This window comes from Chlorocebus sabaeus, chromosome 1 (assembly GCF_047675955.1).
Source record: "Chlorocebus sabaeus isolate Y175 chromosome 1, mChlSab1.0.hap1, whole genome shotgun sequence".
In the NCBI taxonomy this organism is placed as follows: domain Eukaryota; kingdom Metazoa; phylum Chordata; class Mammalia; order Primates; family Cercopithecidae; genus Chlorocebus; species Chlorocebus sabaeus.
The window spans coordinates 3,194,158-3,201,798 of NC_132904.1; the positions used below are offsets into that span (position 1 = coordinate 3,194,158).

The window sequence follows — 7,641 nt, forward strand, 5'->3', positions numbered from 1 at the left end:
TCACCCAAGAATACAGCAACATGTCACCAGCGTACTCACCCAAGAATACAGCAACATGTCACCAGTGTACACACCCAAGCACACAGCAACATGTCACCAGTGTACACACCCAAGCACACAGCAACATGTTACCAGCATACTCACCCAAGAATACAGCAACCCGTCACCAGCGTACACACCCAAGAATACAGCAACATGTCACCAGCGTACTCACCCAAGAATACAGCAACATGTCACCAGCGTACTCACCCAAGAATACAGCAACATGTCACCAGTGTACACACCCAAGCACACAGCAACATGTCACCAGTGTACACACCCAAGCACACAGCAACATGTTACCAGCATACTCACCCAAGAATACAGCAACCTGTCACCAGCGTACACACCCAAGAATACAGCAACATGTCACCAGCGTACTCACCCAAGAATACAGCAACATGTCACCAGCGCACTCACCCAAGAATACAGCAACATGTCACCAGCATACTCACCCAAGAATACAGGAACATGTCACCAGCATACTCACCCAAGAATACAGCAACATGTCACCAGCATACTCACCCAAGAATACAGCAACATGTCACCAGCGTACTCACCCAAGAATACAGCAACATGTCACCAGCGTACTCACCCAAGAATACAGCAACATGTCACTAGCGTACTCACCCAAGAATACAGCAACATGTCGCCAGCGTACTCACCCAAGAATACAGCAACATGTCACCAGCGTACTCACCCAAGAATACAGCAACATGTCACCAGTGTACACACCCAAGCACACAGCAACATGTCACCAGTGTACACACCCAAGCACACAGCAACATGTTACCAGCATACTCACCCAAGAATACAGCAACCCGTCACCAGCGTACACACCCAAGAATACAGCAACATGTCACCAGCGTACTCACCCAAGAATACAGCAACATGTCACCAGCGTACTCACCCAAGAATACAGCAACATGTCACCAGTGTACACACCCAAGCACACAGCAACATGTCACCAGTGTACACACCCAAGCACACAGCAACATGTTACCAGCGTACACACCCAAGAATACAGCAACCTGTCACCAGCGTACTCACCCAAGAATACAGCAACATGTCACCAGCGCACTCACCCAAGAATACAGCAACATGTCACCAGCATACTCACCCAAGAATACAGCAACATGTCACCAGCATACTCACCCAAGAATACAGCAACATGTCACCAGCATACTCACCCAAGAATACAGCAACATGTCACCAGCGTACTCACCCAAGAATACAGCAACATGTCACCAGCGTACTCACCCAAGAATACAGCAACATGTCACCAGCGTACTCACCCAAGAATACAGCAACATGTCACCAGCGTACTCACCCAAGAATACAGCAACATGTCACCAGCGTACTCACCCAAGAATACAGCAACATGTCACCAGCGTACTCACCCAAGAATACAGCAACCTGTCACCAGTGTACTCACCCAAGAATACAGCAACATGTCACCAGTGTACTCACCCAAGAATACAGCAACATGTCACCAGCGTACTCACCCAAGCACACAGCAACATGTCACCAACGTACTCACCTACAGAAATCCTTCAGGAGATGACCTACCGAGATAAGAATCAGAAGAGCCCTCAAGAGGTGACTGAACTCTGTTGAAAACAGAAGCTGTGGTGTGCAGTTTCCAAGTAGCTCACCTAAGACAAAGTGGTAGAGAGTGGTAGAGACATGTTGAACATAAAAAGGGTGATGGATAACAGCAAAAAATAAATAAAATAAAATAAATAGAAAGGAAAAGAAAAGAACAGACAGCAGCAAGTTGGCAGCTGGGATTTAGGGTCAAACACCAAACAGGCCCAGGGCAGTGGCTCATGCCTGCAATCTCAGAGTGGCTGTAATCCAGGGAGGCCAAGGCAGGAGGATCACTTGAGCCCAGGAGTTCAAGATCAGCTTGGGCAACATAGGAAGACATCGTCTCTAGAAAAAAAAAATTGTTTTAAATTAGCCAGGCATACTGGCACACACCTGTAGTTGCAGTTACTCAGGAGGCTTAGGTTTTTGGGAAAAACATTGAACCTGGAAAATCGAGTCTGCAGTGAGCCATGAAATAAAAATTAAAACATATCATACAAATAAAAGAATATGGAGGGAGAGTTAAAGATCTCACTTTCAGAATTGGGGACATCTTTAGACACAAAAAATGTAAGGATAGAAAGGAATCGAGTAAGAAAATGGACAAGTCCAAGCGTTCAGTTTGGAAATTGGTCCCAGAAGATGGGTAATGTCTTCCCATCACCACCAGCCTATCCCACTCCGTCTTCTCCAGAGCCTCCATCTCTGTCTCCGTTCTGTGCAGGCTGGTATGACTTGCCAATCTCTTCCCAATTTCTTCTTGATTTTAGCTTCTGGCTCGTGACTACTTTTTCCAACACAATTTCTAGGTTAATTCTCAGTGATTTCCATACACAAGTAAATGAACCTTCCCCACTCCTCACCCCTGTGGTGATATCTGTGACCGTGTTCTCAGCAGGGCACCCCACTGGGCTCTGTCCCACACAACCCGCTTCCAGCCACACTCCTCTTCCTAGCTCTCTTTCTCCAATGCTTGGATCTCACCAGAACTCTCGGTCCATCAGCACAACCATGGCTTCACCGCTTCCCAACCTCTCTGATACCTCTTCTTTTTTTGGTAACAGCTTTGTTAAGATACAATTTATAAGCCACACAATCTGCCCACTTAAGGCATACAATTCAATGCTTTTAGTGTATTCACAGTGCAGTGCACCCATCGCCAGTTACAGAACGTTTCATCGCCTCAGAAGGAAAGCTCATGCCCTTGAGTACCCCCAACTCACTCCCCCCCAGGACGGTTCTCCAGGCGGGTTCAGACCTCGGCGGTTCTCCCGGTGTCTCACTTGTGGTTCTCAGGCCAAGGTCAAGACCCTTGACTTAGTTCCTTCTCTTTGGTTAATCTGATCCCTGCACTGCGAGCTGTGCCATTCCGGGCAAGTGATTCATACTTAACCCCTCTGTGCCTGTGACACGAAAAACGCGCAGCTGCCTTGAGGATTAAATGAGTTAAAGTCAATATCAAGAAGTGCCTGAAAAGTCTCCAGCAGCGACCCTGCGAAACAGGCACAACTCCCTTCTCTGCCACACCCAGTTCCAGCCCACCCCGGCTGCAGTGCTTAAGGGCCCAGGGAATCCTGTGTGACGGGCTAAGGCGTGTGCCCTACCCTGCGTGGAAGGCCTGGTCCCCAGTCCCTCAGGACGGGGCCTGATTTGAAGGTGGGGCCATTGAACAGGTCATTCAGTTTCAGTGAAGTCCCCGGGGTGGGCCTGATCCCCACTCACTGGGGTCTCCATGGGGAGAGGAGACACAGACCCACAGAGGGCAGCCCGAGGGGCGCAGGAGACACCCGCCCCCAGCCCGGGAGGGGCCTGGGAAGGAACCAAACCCTGAGACTCCCTGACCTCACGCCTCCACCCCCAGAACAGAGGAAATCAACGTCTGTGGCTGAAGCCTTGAAGCCGCCCCGTCTGTGTCGCCCTGAGACTGTGGCCCCGAAAGCTCCTCTCCCTGGCCACAGAGCTGAGGGTCCGACAGCGGCCCCAGGAGCCCCCAGAGCCGCGACCCCACCGTGAGGGGAGGGGAGGGAGTCAGGTCCCGCGGTCTGCCGGGTGCCTGCCCCGCAGCTTCCCCGGGAGGAGGGAGACGAGGCCCCGAGGAGGCTGCAGGCCGGGGCTCCAGGGTGGTGCCGGGGGGTTCCCAGAACGGCCGGGGGGCGGGCGGACAGGCGGAGCCTTCGTGGGTTACCCCCTAAAAACCAGCCCACGCTCCTCTTCTCGGGAACCCTCCCCACAGAAGCAGCCCTGAGACGGGGGGGACCTGCCCTGTGCCAACCCCAAGGGAAGCCCCCAGGAGTGACTCTGATGAGCCAGGTCCATCAGGGGACGCCCCCCACCCCGCCCCCAGACAGACACTGAGACCCAGATGGCCACCCGGTTCCTCATTCATTCATTCATTCACTCATTCATTCCCCGCCAGCAGACCCCAGGGACCGCGCAGTCCTTGGAGATCCAGAGGAAAAGGAGAAACCCAGGCTGCCCCGGGAGCTTCAGGCTGGCACCGGGAGGGGGAGGACGTGGGCCCTGCCCAGGTGGATGCTCCGAGGAACCGGCCGCAGGAGGCACCCCCAAGCAGGTAAAGCGGGCAGGGGCGGTTCTGAGAGCCCGGGGGTCTTTCTCTTGCTGCCCCCAGAAGCATCTTCTGTCTCATTCTCTTAAACATTCTACAGACTCCGCTTCCTGTTTAGTGATTTTTCTTTGTAAGGGTCACAGTGAAAATCAGAGTCCTCCTCCTGGTGAGTAAGGGCCTGTGTGGTTCTCACTGCTTGCTGTGCCACTGCTTTTGGGAACATGCTTGCACCTGCCTACGTTTGAGGAACTCTATGCGACATGTTTTCTAATTTCCCTTTTCGCATTGTGTCTGCAATGTGCGAGAGGCCTGGTGATGGTGTTTGGTTAAGAAATCCCAGAAGTCCCATAAACAGATGTTGTGTGTTCTGCTTTATGATTTCAGTTCCTACAGAGGTTTTAAATGGGAGTCTACAGCAATTTATACTCAGTAATCTTCTCCGAACACTAAGCATCTGCCCAAATATAAGATAATCTAGTTATTTTACTTCAAAATGTTATTTTCTTTTAGTGTGAACTGAGGTTGGTCATTGAAACTCTATATTCCCCAATGCCCAACTGTATCACAGTTATAATATTATCATTTTATAATTTTATCTTTTTCAGATAATACATGTTTACATTTACATGTTTATAAAGAAAAGTAGGGCCCGTGGTATTTTTAATGCCGTTTTGCTAATGTCCTCAGTATTGTTTTATCGATTAGATTCATAAAGTGTATTCATCTGTGTCTAGTAAGTGGGTAACTTTTATTTATTTATTTATTTCAGCTATGTCTTCTCATATCACCCAAGACCTTTTGCCAGAGCAGGGCATACAAGATGCATTCCCAAAATCAACATGGAAAGGATGTGGAAATTGTGGCCTTGACAATTTCCACTGGAGGAAAGACTGGGGAAATGTAGGTGAGTGTAAATTGCAGAAAGAAGATTATAATGGACTTAAGCAATGTTCATCAACTACCCATAGCAAAATCTTTCGATGTAATAAATGTGTTAAATCTTTAATAATTCTTCAAATTTAAATAGACATAATATAATTCATGCTGGACAGAAGCCTTTCAAATGCAAAGAATGTGGTAAATCCTTTCAAATGTTCTCATTCTTAACTGAACATCAGAAATTCATACCGGAAAAAAATTCCACAAAATGTAAAGAATGTGGCAAAACCTTTAACCAGTGCTCACACTTTACTGAACGTGAGAACATTCACACTAGAGAGAAATCTTACAAATGTCAAGAATGTGACAAAGTTTTTAAAACTTGCTCAGTCCTTCCTAAAAACAGAATTTACACTGCAGGGGAACATTACAAATGTGAAGAATTTGGCAAAGTCTTTAAACAGCTCTCCCACCTTACTGGTCATAAGGAACATGGTGCTGTGGAAAAATTCCACAAATGTGAAGAGTTTGACAGTATCTTTCTCTCTTGCTCAAGGCTTTCTAATCATCAGATGATTCCTGCTGGAGAGACGCTCTCCAAATGTGAAAAACTGCACAAGTCCAAGTCTTTCCAAATAGCAGAGATGTGAGACTGGAGGGAAACCTTTCAAATGTGAGGAATGTGACAGCATCTTCGAATGGTTCTCAGACCTTACTAAACATAAGAAAATTCACACTAGTGAGAAACCATACAAATGTGAAGAATGTGGGAAAGCCTATACACAGTCCTCACACCTCAGTGAACACAGGAGGATTCACACCGGAGAGAAACCCTACCAGTGTGAAGAACGTGGGAAAGTCTTCAGAACTTGCTCAAGCCTTTCTAATCATAAGAGAACTCATTCTGAAGAAAAACCCTACATGTGTGAAGAATGTGGCAACATCTTTAAGCAGTTATCAGACCTCACTAAGCATAAGAAAACCCATACTGGAGAGAAACCCTACAAATGTGATGAATGTGGAAAGAACTTTACCCAGTCGTCCAACCTTATTGTACATAAGAGAATTCATACTGGAGAGAAACCCTACAAATGTGAAGAATGTGGCCGAGTCTTTATGTGGTTCTCAGATATTACCAAACATAAGAAAACCCATATTGGAGAGAAACCCTACAAATGTGAAGAATGTGGAAAGAACTTTACCCAGTCCTCAAACCTTATTGTACATAAGAGAATTCATACTGGAGAGAAACCCTACAAGTGTGAAGAATGTGGCAAAGCCTTCACCCAGTTCTCACACCCGACTGTACATGAAAGCATTCATACTTGAGAAAAAAATAAACAAATATAAAAATAGGCAAAGCTGTTAGTATCTGCTTGCATCTTACTTTATATCAGAGTTCAGACTTAATAAAGTTATTATAAATGTAATGACTGTTGAAAGACCTTTCATGAAATATAAGTTTCCAGAGGGCTAAAGAGTATTTCTTCTGGAAAAAAAAATTAGAAATATCTTTTATACTAGACGGCAGCCTTGCATCAGCTGCTTAAACTTTATTCAAATTCAGAGAATTTGCATTGTAGAGAAATCCTACAAATGTCACAAATGTGGAATAACATTTGTTCAGAAACTATAGTTTAGAAAACACCAGAGTTCATACTAAAAGATATTTTACAAATGCAGTAAATGGAAAAAATAAGCAAAATCAAGTCTACGGAAACACTGGAGGATTCAAGAGAGAAAAGAATAGGGCACGGACACATTCAGAAAAGATGCTGAATCAGAGTGTTGAGTCTATAGACTCATCTAGACTTAAAACAGATCATTCATTAGCTGGGTGTGCGCGCCTGTAATTCCAGCTACTCCGGAGGCTGAGGCAGAAGTTGCAGTGAGCCAAGATCGTACCACTGCACTCCAGCCTGAGTGACAGAGCTAGACTCTGTCTCCAAAAAAAAGGAGGATGAGACTGATTTTTAGTAGTCATAATTATATTCTAAATGTACTTTTTTGCATTGAAAGAATACTAAGTATTTTGAAAAGTGAATATTGATGTAATTCAACTCTCAATTGATGCTATGTCTTAATTTCTAGTTCTGATGTGAAAACACACAGTCAATTCTTATTGTTGCATCAGAAATATGAGAAATTCCTTTACAGTAGGTGTGCATCACTGATACACTTGTCCATGAAAAGCGAAAGGCTCTGAAATGTAAGATGCGTGAATAACATCTTGATCAAGAGGCTCTTTGTGGTTGTCTTACATACTTTAAGTGGTTCATGAGGTAGGAAGATTCTTCTGCATTATAGGAAGAGGGAACCATTTTGAATTTTATAAATCATTGGTTTTACCAGTACTTCATGAAGGTAATATACCATAAATTTTTAAATGTTTTATAAGATTCTGTGTGAACTTAATTTGTTTTTAATTAAATACAATTGTGTTAAATGTGTTAAGTTCATGAAATAAAGTGTTATCCTACCAAAAACCAATTCCGTCTTATTCAAGGGTGTTGATAACAGGTGGTAACAATATGCTATTGGGTAGCATAGTGGAATAGCATCTCCAG

At 45.4% G+C, this 7,641-nt stretch overlaps 1 pseudogene; it reads left to right on the plus strand.

The window, feature by feature from the left end:
• Nucleotides 1-1,444: 1,444 nt before the first annotated feature.
• On the plus strand, nt 1,445-6,537 carry LOC140709482 (uncharacterized; annotated as a pseudogene).
• The last annotated feature ends 1,104 nt before the right edge of the window (nt 6,538-7,641 follow it).